Below are 17,480 nucleotides of genomic sequence, written 5' to 3' on the forward strand. Positions count from 1 at the left end.
AACGTCACCTATCCATGTTCTCCACAGATGCTGCCTGACCCACTGAGTTACTCCAGCACTCTGTGAAACGTCACCTATCCATGTGCTACACAGATGCTGCCTGACCCACTGAGTTACTCCAGCACTCTGTGCAACGTCACCTATCCATGTTCACCACAGATGCTGCCTGACCCGCTGAGTTACTCCAGCACTCTGTGTCATTGTGAGCATTGAACTGTGTGTCCAAGCTCTCACTGAAATTGCCATTCTAACATTTGTGTTTCACCTTTTTGTTTTAAAAGGGATTGCCTTGGGCTGCATTGCCGGGTTGGGCCCATGTGGCGCTGTAGGTGCAGGTGAATATTACGTATACAAGAAATCCAAAGGGTGAGATATGTTTTATATTTATCATTGATTTATTTTGTAGTTGCTGGATGCTGTATAATTTGATGGAGGGAGGTGGGATTAACTTGGAAAGACATCTGGGTCAGCATGGGTGAGTGGGCCAAAGGGCCTCTTTCCCCTCTACATAACTCTTTATGCCCTAATTTTCCCACAATTCCTTTTTTTTAATGATTCTATTTTCTACTGAAAATGCTGTCGGGAGTTAACGGAATAATTAATTTTGTGGGGCCTGCTTCTGATCTGTTATCTTTTAATATTTGATATCGTTATTTGATGTAAAGATAGAAATCTTTGAACTGGTTGTCCATTCTCACTCCTGGCACCCGATCAACAGCTCATTATGTGGGAACCCACTGCACCCGATGGGACAATATTTACATTTACCAAGCCAATAAACCTACACCTGTACATCTTTGGAGTCCTTTATCTCTCCACACCACCGTCTATATCTCCCGTTTCCCTTATCCCTAACAAGTCTGAAGAAGGGTCTCCCATTCCTTCTCTTTAGAGATGCTGCCTAATCGACTGAGTTACTCCAGCTTTTTGTGTCTGTCTTCAGTTTAAATAAGAATCTGCAGTTCATTCCTACACTGTCATATCTAACCTGTCACGCCCTTATATATTGCACGTTTCAGTGGCCATGTCTCGTGGAGTAACATAGGGCAGTACAGGAACAGGCCCTTCGGCCCACAATACCAGTGCTGAACATGATGCCAAGACTATCTATTATCTTCCCTGCACTTAATCCATATCCCTGCATATCCATGTGCCTACCAAAGAGTTTCTGAAACACTTGTATCTGTCTCCACCACCAATACCGGCACTGTGAAGGTGTGTGTGTGTGTAAAGGGAAAAGTTGCCCCACACATCTTTTATACTTTGCCCCTCTCACCTAAAGCTAATAGAGTGGCACGATGGCACAGCGGTAGAGTTGCTGCCTTACAGCACCAGTGACCCGGGTTCGATCCTGCCTGCAGGTGCTGTCTGTATGGAGTTTATATCAAAGGTATCAAAGGTATTTTATTAGTCACATACACACTAGGTGTAGTGAAATGCTTCTTGCCATTTTGCAGCACATAAAGAAGGAGTACAGACATAACATTAATAAGAGTTTTAGACCATAAAGAACATCCCCCCACAATGGTTTCCATTATGAGGGAAGGCACAAAGTCCAGTCCCCATCCCCAGTTCACCCATAGTCGGGCCTATTGAGGCCTCCACAGTTGCCTCTACGGAGGCCCGATGTTCCAGGCCGTTCTCGCCGGGTGGTGGTGCTCCGGCGTCGGGAGAGTCCTCTCAGCGGCATGGGAACCCTGGAACGGCCGCTTCCGTACTGGAGGCCGCGGATTCCGAAGCCGACATTGCCGCGACGGTTGGAGCTCCACCACTGGCGATCTCATCGAGAGATCCCAGGCTCCAGATGTTAAAGTCAGCGCCGCCGCCCGCAGCTGGCCGCTCCACAGTCCCGCAGCTCCGCGATGTTCACCTGCGGTCTTCAGCTCACCAGAGCTCCAGCGCGGCGACCCAGGCAAGGCATCGCCCGCTCCGCGATAGCGCTCCAACGCTGTGCCGCCGCCGAAGCCGAGGTGCTGGGCGGTCCCCGACAGGAAACGCCGCTCCAGGCCCGCTGTTAGGCCGCGAGGACGGGTCGAAGCTGCAGCCCGGAGAAAAGCTGCCTCCGACCGGGTAGGGACCCTAGAATGTAGTTTCCCCCCCCCCCCCCCCCCCCCCACATAAAAAAGTCTAGACCTCCAAACAACACTTTAACTAACTAAAAATAAAATTAAAACGATGAAAAGACAGACAGCTACTGGCTGGGCAGCCATACACAGGACAGCGCCCGCTATATGTTCTCCCCGTGAGCTGTGTGGGTTTTCTCTGGTTTCATCCCACATTCCAAAGACGTGCAGGTTTGTAGGTTCATTGGGTTTGGTAAAATTGTAAACTGTCCCTAGTGTGTAGGATAGTGCTAGTGTACGGGGAACGCTGTTCGGCACGGGCATGGTGGCCTGTTTTCGATCTGTAACTCTAAACTAAACAATGCCCTTTGGTATTTGCTTTTTTCCATCCTGTAAAGAGCTGGAGTAACTCAGCGGGTCAGGCAGCATCTGTGGAGAACATGGATAGGTGACGTTTCACAGAGTGCTGGAGTAACTCAGCGGGTCAGGCAGCATCTGTGGAAAACATGGATAGGTAACGTTTCACAGAGTACTGGAGTAACTCAGCGGGTCAGGCAGTATCTGTGGAGAACATGGATAGGTGACGTTTCACAGAGTGCTGGAGTAACTCAGCAGGTCAGGCAGCAAAGGACATTGTTTAGTCTCTCTAGGGGCGCCGCACTGATGGCAGCCTCTGCCTACAGCCCGTTTGTTTTTCAATCTTTAAAAAAAATTAGTTAGTTTAAAGTCTGTTTTGGGGGATTATTTAACTTTTCTATGTGGGAGAGGGGGGTTGGGTAAGGGGGAAACTCCCTGTCGCTTCCTGGCGGGGACGTAGCTATTCTCCGAGTCACGTCCTCGCCCTCCTCCTCGCGGCCTACCACCTGGATTGGCGCGGCCTTTCCTGCCGGGGACCGGGATCCAGACCAGAGCTACAACAGCGGCGGTGCAGCGCTGGATTCACCGCGGAGCGGGCGATGCCTACCTGGATCGCCGTTTGGAGCTCCGAAGCGTTGAGCCTCTGCTCCAACATCTCAGAGCTGCGGTTTGTGAGAGCTCCCAATGCGGGCGGCGCTGAACAACATCGCGGAGTCCTGGGGCCCTTCCCGAGGGCCGCCAGCCTTGCATCTCCGCCCAGCGCGGCCTGTGGACTTTGAGATACGCTGACTCCGTTATGAGGTACCCGACTCGGATGTCCAGGCCGCTGAGGAGGTCCTCCAGTCCCGACGTCGGACTTCCATCACCGCGGAAAGCTGGGCCTGAACATCGGGCCGCCCGTAGCGGCGACTGCGGAGGGCTCGGGAGGAGGGGGGGGGGGGGGGGGGGTTGACCACAGGTGAACACATCAGGAACATTAGAGGAAGTGGACTGACTTTGGTGTCTTCCCTCACAGTGGGAAACTTTTGATTCTGCTGTGTGGGGATGTTTTATGTTGAACTCTATCGTGTGTTGTGTTCTTTATTTTTATTGTATTGCTGTATGGGAATCTCATTTCACTTTGCCAACTGCCACATGTGACAAATAAATGAATCTTGTATCTATGCAGGGTAAGGGTAGGTGATGGTTTAGGTCGGGACCCTTTGTCAGACTCTGTGTGATGTTTTGAGTCAGTGTTGTATTGTTACAATTGAAACTGGGCTGTAACATTCAAATTAAGTGCATGGTGTGGTTAGGTCCTGTGATCTAGACAGCGCAAACAGTGAGAATGAGAAGCCATTTTAATGGATGGAACTATTAAAAGAAAACTACTGCACAATGTGGTGTCTGAAAATAGACTTCAAGGCAACACAAAACATAACAGTCGTTGTCATTCTGACTCCGTGCTGAGTTACTGCTGTACTTTGTGTTGTACATGTTACGGGCAGAGCAGGTTTGAGGAGCTGTAGCCGACCCATGCTAATGTTTATCTTCATTCAAGAAAGCAAAGGAACTTGAAGAGTGACCCTGTCAGTGGACAAGCAGCTGCCAACCAGATGGTGCCCCTTACTGCATAGTGATGGAAACAATTAAAAACACACATCAAAAGGTGCATTGCTTTATAAACCCTGCCATTCGCTTTCCAGTCTTGTTTAGGGCAACTTTAAACGCGACTCGTGATTTTGTAAACCTCGACGGTCACTTCCCAGGGTAAACGCTCCCAGCCTGTTTGGTTTATTGTTGCGTGTACCAAGGTACAGTGAAAAGCTTTTGTTGCGTGTTAACCAGTCAGTGTAAAAACTATACATGATTACAATTGAACCGTTCACAGTGTACAGGTAAAGAGGTTCAGTGCAAGGTAAAGTGGCCAGTGTGGGCAAGTTGGGCCGAAGGACCTGTTTCAATGCTGTGTGACTCTAAGTCTGAATGAAGATAATCTGAGGATCTCCAATGAGGTAGATAGTAGCTCAGGACCGCTCTCTGGTTGGGTGTTGGTAGGATTGTGTCGCTCCTTGTGGCTTGAGCTCTCTTGTCCCAGTAATCTGGTGAATCTTCTCTGCACCCATTCCAGCTGAATGAAGCCCTTCCTGTAGTGAGGTGATCAAAACAGCACTGATACTCCATGCATGGTAAACCACAACGCCTCCTACATTGTTACTGTCACTTTCTCCACATGATAAACTTGCCCCTAATTCTTTGTTTCCTCCCATAGGTCAATAATTTGAACTGATGTTGTTGTGAACTGGATTAATCGAGTGTGCACCGATGTTGAACTGACACTGCTGCCTGGCGTGTTGGATAAGTATATCGCAACGCACAGACCCCGCTGAATTATTCCAAATGTTCTTGATTTAAAAAAGAATCTATTGAAAGTGAGTGCATGGGAAGTTAAGTTACAAAGCTTCAGGCCAGATACAAACACATTCTTGCAAAGCAAGGTCTGTGAAACTTCGATCAACTACGCAAACTATGGAAGTCATTTTTTATCTTTATAATGAGTTTTTCTGGACCAGACTTAACGTCAAAGGTCTGTAAAGTTCCGAATGTAATGACGACAGCCAAACTTCCAAAATAGGGCGAAAGAAAGATGATTCCGTTTGTTTCTGAAGTTTTCTGTGCACCTATGAGATAATGTCCTTAACATTATATGTAGTTTCAAAGCACTTAACTGATAATGATAATAAATTGCTGCATTTTTTAACTTCTCTCGTCTTCTGTCTTTGATCTTGTCCGATGATTACTTGTTGTCTGGTCTTGTTGAAGGAATGAGAGGGTTAACATATAATGAGCCCGGTCGATAAAAATGCTGGAGAAACTCAGCGGATGAGGCAGCGTCTATGGAGCGAAGGATTTGGTGACATTTCGGGTCGAGACCCTTCTTCAGACCGTCCCCACCTGAAACATCACCTATTCCTTCGCTCCATAGATGCTGCCTCACCCGCAGAGTTGCTCCAGCGTTTTTGTCTACCTTTGATTTTTCCAGCATCTGCAGTTCTTTCTTAAACATATAAACTCCGTACAGACAGCCCGTAGTCAGGATCAAACCTGGGTCTCTGGCGCTGTGAGGCAGCAGCTCTACCCGCTGCGTCACCGTGCTGCTCATTCCTGAAGGTGGCGTGGGTGAAGCTGGTGGGGTTTGTTCATAAATTACAGGAGCAGAATTAGGCCATTCGGCCCATCAAGCCAACTCCACCATTGAATCATGGGTGATCTATCTCTCCCTCCTAACCCCATTCTCCTGCCTTCTCCCTGTAATTCCTGACACCCGTACTAATGAAAGATCTGTCGTTCTCCACCATAAAATTATGCAATGACTTGGCTTCCACTGCCGTCTGTGGCAACGAATTCCACAGATTCTCCACCCCCTGAGTAGCTTGCATGGCTTGACCTGCCCTACATAGAAACATAGAAAATAGGTGCAGGAGTAGGCCATTCGGCCCTTCGAGCCAGCACCGCCATTCAATATGATCATGGCTGATCATCCAAAATCATACTCCGTTCCTGCTTTATCCCCATATCCTTTGATTCAGGAAGCCCTAAGAGCTAAATCTAACTCTTGAAAACATCCAATGAATCAGCCTCCACTGTCTTCTGTGGCAGAGAATTCCGCGGTTTCACAACTCTCTGGGTGATGACGTTATTCCTCACTCAGCCTACCCCTTATTCTGAAACTGTGACTCCTGGTTCTGGGTTCCTCCCTTCCAGTTTACTTCCTCTCGCCCCCCCTCCCCCTCAAATTTCAATCAGCCTCAAGAAGGGTCCTGGCCTAAAATGTCACCTATCAATGTTCTCCACCGATGCTGCCTGACCCGCTGAGTTACTCCAGCACTCTGTGAAACGTCACCTATCCATGTTCTCCACAGATGCTGTCTGACCCGCTGAGTTACTCCAGCACTTTGTCTCATTTTGTAAACCAGCACCTGCAATTCCTTGTTTCTGCAAGGCCAGTTCTTTCCCCCCCCCCACCCTCCAATTCCACATTGTTAACTGATTTTAAATTGTGAGGCTATGGTTAGATACGAGTTTGGTTCTCTGGATTATGAGCGATGCGAGGAAATACAGATTAGAATCTTGAGCAATGATACAATTTATTTGTTGTCATCTGAACCTCATTGAGGTTCAAACAAAATTTGGTTTCTGCAGTCATACACATAAGTAGAAGACCCAAGACACAACACAATTTACACAAACATCCATCACAGCGAATCTCCTCCTCACTGTGATGGAAGGCAAAGTCTTATCTCTCCCCTGCACTCCCCATTCTCCTCCCGATGTCAGAGTCAAACACCCCGGCGGGCGATGGTAAGTAAGTCCCGCAGCCATTAAAGCCGCGCCGGGCGATGCAAGGCCGCGCTCCGGGTCTTGGTGTTGGAGCCCCTGGCGGGAGCTAGCAAATCCCATGGCCATTTAAAGCCGGGCCAGGCGATGTAAGGCCCTGCTCCAGGTCATCCTCAACCCCGCAACTTGGGCGGGAGAAGTCGTCGTTGCAGAAGCCCCGAAAAGCGGTCTCCCACCAGGGACCCGCGGGCTCCCGGTGTTACTGTCCACCAGTCCTGCGGCTGGAGCCTCCCTGGAGCAAACCACCGGCTGAAGGAACAGCAGGTCAAGCAGCATTTGTGGAGGGGATGGACATGCAGGTCTGACCCTTCATCAGACAGATGGAGTAGGGGGAAGATAGCTGGAAAGGAGAGGTGGGGGTTGGACAATGCATGGCAAGTGATGGGTGGGGTGGGGGGGGGGGGGTAAATGGACAGATGTATGGACATAATGATGGAGGTAAAAAGGAGATATTTCCTCCACAGACAGAAGGCAGTGGAGGCCAATTCACTGGATGTTTTCATAGAAACATACATTCATAAATATAGAAAATAGGTGCAGGAGTAGGCCATTTGGCCCTTTGAGCCTGCACCGCCATTCAATATGATCATGGCTGATCATCCAACTCAGTATCCTGTACCTGCCTTCTCTCCATACCCCCTGATCCCTTTAGCCACAAGGGCCACATCTAACTCCCTCTTAAATATAGCCAATGAACTGGCCTCAACTACCTTCTGTGGCAGAGAGTTCCAGAGATTCACCACTCTCTGTGTGAAAAATGTTTTTCTCTTCTCGGTCCTAAAGGATTTCCCCTCTATCCTCAAACTGTGACCCCTTGTTCCCCAACATTGGGAACAATCTTCCTGCATCTAGCCTGTCCAACCCCTTAAGAATTTCGTAAGTTTCTAGAAGACCCCCCTCAATCTTCTAAATTCTAGCGAGTACAAGCCGAGTCTATCCAGTCTTTCTTCATATGAAAGTCCTGACATCCCAGGAATCAGTCTGGTGAACCTTCTCTGTACTCCCTCTATGGCAAGCATGTCTTTCCTCAGATTTGGAGACCAAAATTGTACACAATACTCCAGGTGTGGCCTCACCAATACCCTGTGTTGGTGAGACCACACTCTCTTTCAAGAGAGAGTTAGATTTAACTCTTAGGGCTTATGGAATCAAGGGGATATGGGGAGAAAACAGGAACGGGGTACTGACTTTGGACGTTCAGCCATGATCATATTGAATGGCGATGCTGGTTCGAAGGGCTGAATGGCCTACTCCTGCACCTATTTTCTATGTTTCGATGACTAGATTTTTACAGTCTGAGGGATTAGTTTAATTTGACCTTGTTTGTCTGCAAGGGCTGTCTTGTACTTTTCTATGTTCTAAGATTGATCTTGTTCATCTGTAGAATCTTGCTTTCAGACTGTGTGACCACACCCAGTGCATGACTGGCATTTCCTGTCACCACACTTGCATGATAGCTGGACAAACTCTTTACACTTTTATAAAACTAGTCCAGAATGAAATCATAGATGATAGTATTCTCAAACTGCAGCTGCAGATGAAAATCTCCTTGTCCAATGCGAAATAAATGAACGTACTAAAAAACGGTCGCTATTTCTCGAATTAGATCAACAACTTCCTCAATTATAAAGTTCTGGGTGAAAGCCAGAACAGGAAAGCTTTGTATCTGAACTGATGATCGATGTATTACTGTACTTCCTGTTTGCCATGGACTGAGCGAGGATTGCGACACGGTCACTATTGCAGAGACTCAGGGAGGATAAGGCCACGCAGAGCGGAACCAGGAACTGCAGATGCTGGTTTACACAAAAGGACACAAAGTGCTGGAGTAACTCAGCGAGTCAGGCAGCATCTATGGAGAACATAGATAGGTGACGTTTCAAGTCGAGATCCTTTCGCCTGCACTCTGTGAAACGTCACCTATCCATGTTCTCCACAGATGCTGCCTGACCCGCTGAGTTACTCCAGCACTCTGTGAAACGTCACCTATCCATGTTCTCCACAGATGCTGCCTGACCCACTGAGTTACTCCAGCACTCTGTGAAACGTCACCTATCCATGTTCTCCACAAATGCTGCCTGACCCGCTGAGTTACTCCAGCACCCTGTGAAACGTCACCTATCCATGTTCTCCACAGATGCTGCTAAACCCGCTGAATTACTCTGTCTCATTTTGTAAGCCAGCATCTGCCGTTCCCAGTTTCTGCAAAAAAACATTTAAATCAATTGGAGATAAATGTTGGCAAGACCATGGGGAATTGTCCCACAGCCAGTAGGTATTATGACTCGCATCCTTCTCTGAAAACTCATCAATCAAATCATATAATTAGACTGAACACTTCCTGCAGAGTCCAGCCAACAGACTAGCGCACTGCGGCCTGTGCTTGAACAATGTCCCGGTTTGGTTATATAGTGCAGAAACAGGCCCTTCGGCCCACCAAATCCGCATCGACCTGCAATCCCCGTACACTAGCACCAGGGACAATTTACAAATTTACCAAGCCAATTAACCTGCAAACTTTGGAGTATGGGAGGAAAAACAGAGCATCCGGAGAAAACCTACGCAGGTCACGGGGAGAAGGTACGAACTCCATACTGACGGCACCTGTAGTCAGGATCGAACCCGGGACTCTGGTGCTGTGAGGCAGCAACTCTATATGCTGCACCACTGTGCTGCACATGTTTGGATTTGTTTTTTATTATTGCCACATCTACCAAGTTCTAGTGCAAAACGCTTTGAATGCTATCCAGCAAAATCATACTATACGCAAGTACAATCCAGTCCTACCAGTACAACAGGTAGTGATAGGGGAATAACTACTAGAATGCAGAATAGTGTTACCGTTTAGTTTAGAGATACAGCGCGCAAACAGGCCCGTCAGCCCACAGAGTCTGTGCCAACCAGCGAACCCCGCACATTAACACTATCCTACACACACTGGGGATAGTTTACATTTTATACCAAGCCAATTAACTTACAAACCTGTACGTCTTTGGAGTGTGGAGGAAGGCTCAGGATCGAACCCGGGTCTCTGGCGCTGTAAGGCAGCTACTTTACAGCTGTGCCACTGTGCCACCCCGATAAAAGATTTTTTAAATGCAAGAGCTGCAATGAGATAGATTGGGAGATGAGAACTAAACTCTTATTGCTTGTGGTAGGACCTGTGCACTGCAGCATAGGAGGGTTTCACGGCAGTCGGGTCACGACCCATGACCCGTACTGTTGCTACGCTACTCCAAATGGATTACACGCGATGTACTGCAGGTAGGCGCTTACCATTGTTTCCAGCGTAGCGGGCCCGTTAAAACCCGCTGAAAATAATTATGGAAATCGGGATAAGCGTGTGAGACATTTAGCCTACTTCAGAATTCCAAAAGTGAGGAGAAATGACGGTAGATAGAAGCGAGAGCTGAAGGGACAACAACAGCCAGAGTGCTTGACGAACATTGGCTGTTTGCTCTCTGCATTTCATCAACAGTAAGGCATTATTTGTGTTTTTTCTTGATTCCTTTGGCATCTAAAAAGTTTCAGAAGTGATAAATCTGGTTGTAAATTTTTTAAATCGCCCATGGTTCCCAAGTGGGTTTTTACACACAAAATGAAAACGCATCTGAAGAAAAATTTACAGCCAGATTTATCACTTCTGAGAATTTTTAGATACCAAAGGAATCAAGAAAAAACACAAATAATGCATTACTTGATGAAATGCAGTGAGCAAACGCGATAATTCCCAATATTTTCAATTCCGGTATCTGCACGGCCAATGTTAACCAAGCACTTTAGCTGTTGTTGTCCCTTCAGCTCTCGCTTCTATTTACCTACATTTCGCTTCACTTTTGGAATTCTAAAGTTGGGTACATGTCTCTCACACTTACCCCGACTTCCACAATTTTTTTCAGCGCAGAAATTCAACAATGTGGCGTTTTTTAACAGGTAGGAAAGTACACGTTTCTAGCATTAATAACATATACCAGAAGTGACGGATGGATTGAGCGGCTCCGTGCGTCAAGCCCTATGACCCAGTGACCTTACGTGCAACCCCCCTATAGAGAGGTCAAACCTTTCATTTTACACATGGACTCTCCATCATTGGGGGGAAAAAAGTTATTGAATTCAGATCAGATTCAACTTTAATTGTCATTGTCAGTGTACAGTACAGAGACAACGAAATGCAGTTAGCATCTCCCTGGAAGAGCGACATAGAATATGATTTCAATAAATAAGCTATTTACATGCATATAGTCAATGTTTTTCCTGTGGGAGGAGTATCTGGGGGGGGGGGGGGGGGGTTGATTGGCAGTCACCGAGGTACAGTCAGTTAGAAGAAGGGTTTCGGCCCGAAACGTTGCCTATTTCCTTCACTCCATAGATGCTGCCGCACCCGCTGAGTTTCTCCAACATTTTTGTCTACCTTCGATTTTCCAGCATCTGCAGTTGCTTCTTAAACAGAGTGTATTGAACTATTGATCATTGTACAACTGGACACAGAGTGCTGGAGTAACTCAGCCCCTGCTGCCAGGGTGCAGAATGCAACGGTGGCCACGGACCACCGGGGACTGCCGCCTTGATCAAAGATGGCGGCATGCATATGGACAATGGCCACGATCAAAGATGGCGACCCGGGAATGCCGCCTTTATCAAAGATGGCGGCGGTGTGTTGTGGATTTTAGCCGCCTTGATCAAAGATGGTGACGAACATTGTACCGACTGCCATGATCAAAAATGGCGGCATGAATATGGACAATGGCCACGATCAAAGATGGCGACCCGGGAATACCGCCTTGATCAAAGATGGTGGATAGCATTGTATCGACTGCCATGATCAAAGATGGCGGGGTTCCATTTGTCACAGCGCCGGGCCGGGCCTGCTCAGGCAGGCGGCGATGGCGCTGCGGCTGGCGGCGCTAGCTGTGCTGACGGCGGCGGCCCGGGCTGCGGGTGAGCGGCAGGCCGAGGCCTGGCACCGGTCCCGGGACGGGCAAGGCCCAGGGAGGGGCAGTGACCCCAGGCTGACCCCTTCTCATCAAAGTCTCTTCATCAACTTTAACCCCCACAAGGTCCTTATCCCTCCAATCCCTGTGTCTCCATCTGTCCAAACTCCTCTTAAACTCCACCGCATCGTCCAAGTCAAAGACCTCAACTAAAGGGCCTTTGGTCCAAGTTAGTGTCCAGAGAGAGACCACACAATGCTGGAGTACAGAAGTGTCACAACAGCACCTCATATTTACCTGGGTAACTGACACCCCAGCGGTATGAATGTTGACTTCTCTAACATCAAGTAACCCTTGCTTTCCCTCTCTCTCCATCATAGAAAAATAGGTGGAGGAGGAGGCCATTCAGCCCGTCGAGCCAGCACCGCCATTCAATATCTTCTTATCGAGTCCACACTCAAGATTAGAAGTTGTTGAGCCAGAGCTGATCACCTTCTCAGCATCTGCATACAATGGTGTCTGTCTTGTCGCTTCTTGTACGTGGTGGTGGAAACAGGGCCGTGATTTTCCTTGACCCCGCCATTCAATATGATCACGGCTGATCATCGACAATCAGTACCCCGTTCCTGCTTTCTCCCCATATCCCTTGATTCCGTTAGCCCTTTTAGCTAAATCTAACTCTCTCTTGAAAACATCCAGTGAATTGGCCTCCACTGCCTTCTGTGGCAGAGAATTCCACAGATTCACAGCTCTCTGGGTGAAAAAGTTTTTCCTCATCTCAGTCCTAAATGGCCGACCCCTTATTCTTAAACTGTGACCCCCTGGTTCTGGATTCTTTCCCCGTCCTAGTTCCCTGACTAATTTCACTGTCCTGATTCGTTTTACTGTTTGTTGTCACTTTTCCCCCAACCAACAATGAATTATTCTACATTTTCCTTGATCACCGTCTGCTTTGATCTGCCATTTTCACACCTTACGCTTCCATATCTCTATGTACCCCTCTCCCCTGACTCTCAGTCTGAAGAAGGGTCTCGACCCGAAATGTTACCCGTTCCTTCTCTCCAGAGATGCTGCCTGTCCTGCTGAGTTACTCCAGCATTTTGTGTCTATCTCCAGATTCAGGAACAGTTTCTACCCAGTTGTTATCGGGCAACTGAACCATTCTATTACCAACTACAGAGCGCTCCTGAACTACCATCTACCTCATTGGTGACCCTCAGACTATCTTTGATTGGACCTTACTGGACTTTATCTTGCACTAAACTTTATTCACCTTACTCTCTTCATCATGTATCTGTACACTGTGCACAACTCGATTGTAATCATGTATTGTCTTTCCGCTGACTGAATAGCACAGAACAAAAGCTTTTCACTGTACCTCGGTACATGTGACAATATATGCAACTAACTAACAAACCATGTATATGACATATACATAGTTATATTACATATAATATACAGTGTATATTTACACCAAAGATCGAAACAAACTGCCGGAATAACAACAGGCCAGGCAGCATCTCTGAAGGGTCTCAACCCAAAACATCACCCATTCCTTCTCTCCAGAGACGCTGCCTGTCCCACTAAGTTACCCCAGCACTCTGTGAGACGTTACCTATCCATGTTCTCCAGAGATGGTGCCTCACAATAGGCAATAGACAATAGGTGTAGGAGCAGGCCATTCGGCCCTTGATCCAGCACCGCCATCCAATGTGATCGTGCCTGATCATCCCCAATCAGTACCCCGTTCCTGCCTTCTCCTCATATCCCCTGACTCCGCTATCCATAAGAGCCCTATCTAGCTCTCTCTTGAAAGTATTCAGAAACTGACCCGCTGAGTTACTCCAGCACTCTGTGAAACGTCACCTATCCATGTTCTCCACAGATGCTGCCTGACCCGCTGAGTTACTCCAGCATTTTGTATCCTTTTCTGTTCTTCTACAGTATATCCTGCTGCCTATGGTATAACCCAATTAGAGTGTCATGGAGTCATAGTCATAGAGTGATACAGTGTGGAAACAAGCCCTTTGGCTCAACTTGCCCACACCAGCCCACAATGTCCCAGCTACACTAGTTCCACCTACCTTTGCTTGGTCCTTATCCCTCCAAACCTGTCCTTTCCATGTGACTGTCTAACTGTTTCTTAAACGATGGGATAGTCCCAGCCTCAACTACCTTCTCTGGCAGCTCGTTCCATACACCCACCACCCTCTGTGAGAAAAAGTTACCCCTCGGATTCCTATTAAATCTTTTCTCCCTCATCTTGAACCTATGTCATCTGGTCCTCGATTCCCCTACTCTGGGCAAGACTCTGTGTATCCACCTGATCTATTCCTCTCATGATTTTGTACACCTCTAAATGATCCACCCTCATCCTCCTGCGCTCCATGGAATAGAGACCCAGCCTACTCAACCTCTCCCTCGAGTGATTGCACCTTTCCTATTTTTGAGCTCAACCCACAATGTTTCAGGGAACAAACCCTCCACAGTTTCCTCGTGAGTGCTGCCGTGATATTCCCCCTGATTAGTAATGCAATTCCTCCACCTCGTTTACCTCCCTCTCTATCGCATCTGAAACATTGAAATCTGGACCATTGAGCTGCCAGTCCTGTCCCTCTCGTAACCAAGTCTCTAATGGCCACAACGTCATAGTTCCATGCACAGATCCAGGCTCGAAGTTCATCTGCCTTACCCAGAATAGTCATTGCATTGAAATAAACACACTGATCATGGCGGCCTTGATTGTAATCTCAAACCTGCATTCTCGTCTACATCGAGTCACCTTTCACCTTCTTGCTTGTCAAGAATCCATCTAACTCTGCCTCAAGAATATTCAAAGACTGTAATTCAAGGAAGAGAGATCCAAAGATGTACCAACCCTCAGTGGGAAAACCTTTCCGCCTTCTCTGTCTCGGCTCTTACGTGCTTCATGTCCCTTCCATCAAGACCCCTCAGCCTAACACAGCTTCTCTTGTTCCTGAACAATCCATCCATCACTGCCAGTCTTTGTCCCGCTCCCACCTCTCTTCATCTCCCCCCTACTCCAGTCTGAAGAAGGGTCCCGACCGGCATCATCATCTGGCCATCTCCCTCCGCAGATGCTGCCTGACCTGCTGAGTTCCTCCAGCACTTTGTGTTTAACTTAATAATCCTATTTATTTTACAGCTGACTGTGGCAGACCTCCGGAGTTGGAAAATGGCTCTCCAGTTCATGAATTTACCTCTGAGATCTCATTTAAAGAGGGGGCAGAGATAATTTATGGGTGTGATTTGGGTTATGTATTCAAGGAAGACTCGTTAAATAGTTCAAGATCTGTAACTTGCGGGGAAGATTCAACGTGGACAACGTTGCAGCTCAAATGTGAATGTAAGTAACAAGTAGTCTGATTGTATTCTCCTTTCTACTCACTCATTTATTTCACTTGTTGAAGGTAGTTTGTTTCCATGGGCCAAAGGAACTGTTGAGAACTTAGTTACTGAACATTTGGGACATCACAATGGTGTGAGAAATGGTGGTGAAACTGACCTGCAAATACTTAGTTCTTTGGATTAATTTAAAACTCGTTGAGGCATAATCTGTCAATTGAGGTCGGTATACAGAAGCAAGGATTTGCTCCTTCAGTTATGGAACATCATATCACTAGTTCCAGATGTGTTTTATGTTTACAGTTGTACAAGACATCGGTGAGGCCATTTGATGTATTGTGTTTTGTTGTGGTCACCCTGTGATGGGAAAGATGGTGTTAAGGTGGAACGAGCGGAGAGAAGGTTTACGAGGAAGTTGCCAGGACCCGAGGGCCTGAGCTACTGGGAGAGGTTGAGTAGGCTAGGACTCTATTTATTTTAGCACAGGAGGGTTGATCTTATAGAGGTGTATACGATCACGAGAGGAATAGATAGAGTAAATGCATAGTCTTTTACCAGAGGATGGGGATCCAGTAGCAGAGGACATGGGTTTAAGATGAGGGAGGGAAAGATTTAATAGGAATCTGATGGGCAAATTTTTCACACAAGGAGTGTTGGATATATGGAACAAGCTGCCAGAGGAGGTAGTTGAGGCAGGGACTATAACAACATTTATAAGACATGTGGACAGGAACATGGATGAATGAATAAGTTTATTGGCTAAGCATTCACATACAAGGAATTTGCCTAGGTGCTCCGCCCGCAAGTGACATCATGACATTCAGTGACAGTTAGGAATGACACATACAACATTAAACATTAATAATAAAACATTATTGATTAAACATGTGAATTATATAAATTACCAGAGCAAAAGGAGGCTACAGATATTTGGATATTGAGTAGAGCTACTACTCATGGATAAAAGGTGTTTTTTTTAGGATAGGACAGGTTCAGGTGGCACTGGCATAGATAGGCATCTTGGTTGGCACGGGCAGGTTGGGCTGAAGGGGCAGATAGCGTGTCGTAGGACTCTACAACTGAGAAAAGGCTCATTTGTAAACAGTAACAATCTAGAGTTTACAGTATGGGAAATGTTAAGATGCAAAACTACAAATTGTTTTACTAGTTCTGAGAACAAGCTTTTGGATAGTTTTGCGACTATTTTTCTATCCTTTATCATCTCCCATTTTCATTTGCACAGTGAGGAACTGTGGAAATCCAGGAGAGATTATGAATGGATATTCGCAGGCACCGAAAACTACTTTTGGAAGTAAAGTTACTTTTCACTGTGAGACAGGGTGAGTACAAAAAACTAAAATTATCTTTAAGAGACGTTCTTAAAAAATGTTCTGAAGAAGGGTCTCGACCCGAAACACTGCCTATCCGTCTCAAAAGATGCTACCTGACCCGCTGAATTACTCCAGCACTCTGTGAAACGTCACCTATCCATGTTCTCCACAGATACTGCCTGACCCGCTGAGTTCGTTTAGCTTAGTTTAGCGTAGTTGAGTTTATTGTCACGTGTACTGAGGTACAGTGAAAGGCTTTTTGCTCCGTTCTATTCAGTCAACGGAAATACTCTACATGATTACAAATGACCCATCCACAATGCACAGATACATGCTAAAGGGAATAACGTTTAGTGCAGGATAAAGCCAGTAAAGTCTGATTAAAGTTAGTCCCAGGGTCCGCAATGAGGTAGATGGGAGACAAAAAATGCTGGAGAAACTCAGCGGGTGAGGCAGCATCTGTGGAGAGAAGGAATAGGTGACGTTTCGGTCGAGATCCTTCTTCAGACTGATGACTGGGAAGTCAGGACCACTCTCTAGTTGATGAGAGGACGGTTCAGTTGCCTGATAACAGCTGGGAAAAAACAGTCCCTGAATCGGGAGGTGTGTGTTTTCACACCTGTACCTCTTGCCCGATGGGAGAGGGGAGAAGAGGGAGTGTCTTTTGATGCTACTTGTTAGTTGGTGCTTTTTGCCTGTGTTTCCTACAGTCACGTGTCTTCCTTGTGTTTAGATACCAGGTGGTGGGTCGGAGTTACCAGTTGTGCACTGCTGATGGTTGGGACGGCCAGATCCCGACGTGTAAAGGTGGGCTTCCACATTCATCAGCGCCAGAGACCCGGGTTCGATCCCGACTTCAGGTGCTGTCTGTACGGAGCCTGAACATTCTCCCCGTGACCGCGTGGGTTTTCTCCAAGATCTTCGGTTTCCTCCCACACTCCAAAGACTTACACGATTGTAGGTTAATTGGCTTGGTATAAATGTAAATTGTCCCCAGTGAGTGTAGGATAGTGTTAGTGTGCGGGGATCGCTGGTCGGTGCGGACCCGATGGGCC

At 47.2% G+C, this 17,480-nt stretch overlaps 1 protein-coding gene and 2 long non-coding RNA genes across 3 annotated transcripts in view; all 3 read left to right on the top strand.

Moving 5' to 3' along the window:
* cr1 (complement C3b/C4b receptor 1 (Knops blood group)) overlaps positions 1-17,480 on the top strand; it is a 791,565-nt gene that overhangs the window by 674,587 nt on the left and 99,498 nt on the right. The window lies entirely within an intron of this gene.
* LOC116987087 lies at positions 321-4,967 on the top strand. The gene is made up of 3 exons (XR_004415632.1): positions 321-366; positions 3,961-4,068; positions 4,672-4,967. It is a non-coding gene; the product is annotated as an uncharacterized LOC116987087 (long non-coding RNA).
* Positions 14,985-17,232, top strand: LOC116987092. Its single transcript, XR_004415637.1, has 3 exons — positions 14,985-15,095; positions 16,338-16,434; positions 17,159-17,232. It is a non-coding gene; the product is annotated as an uncharacterized LOC116987092 (long non-coding RNA).

Source organism: Amblyraja radiata, chromosome 24 (assembly GCF_010909765.2).
Source record: "Amblyraja radiata isolate CabotCenter1 chromosome 24, sAmbRad1.1.pri, whole genome shotgun sequence".
Taxonomy (NCBI): Eukaryota; Metazoa; Chordata; class Chondrichthyes; order Rajiformes; family Rajidae; genus Amblyraja; species Amblyraja radiata.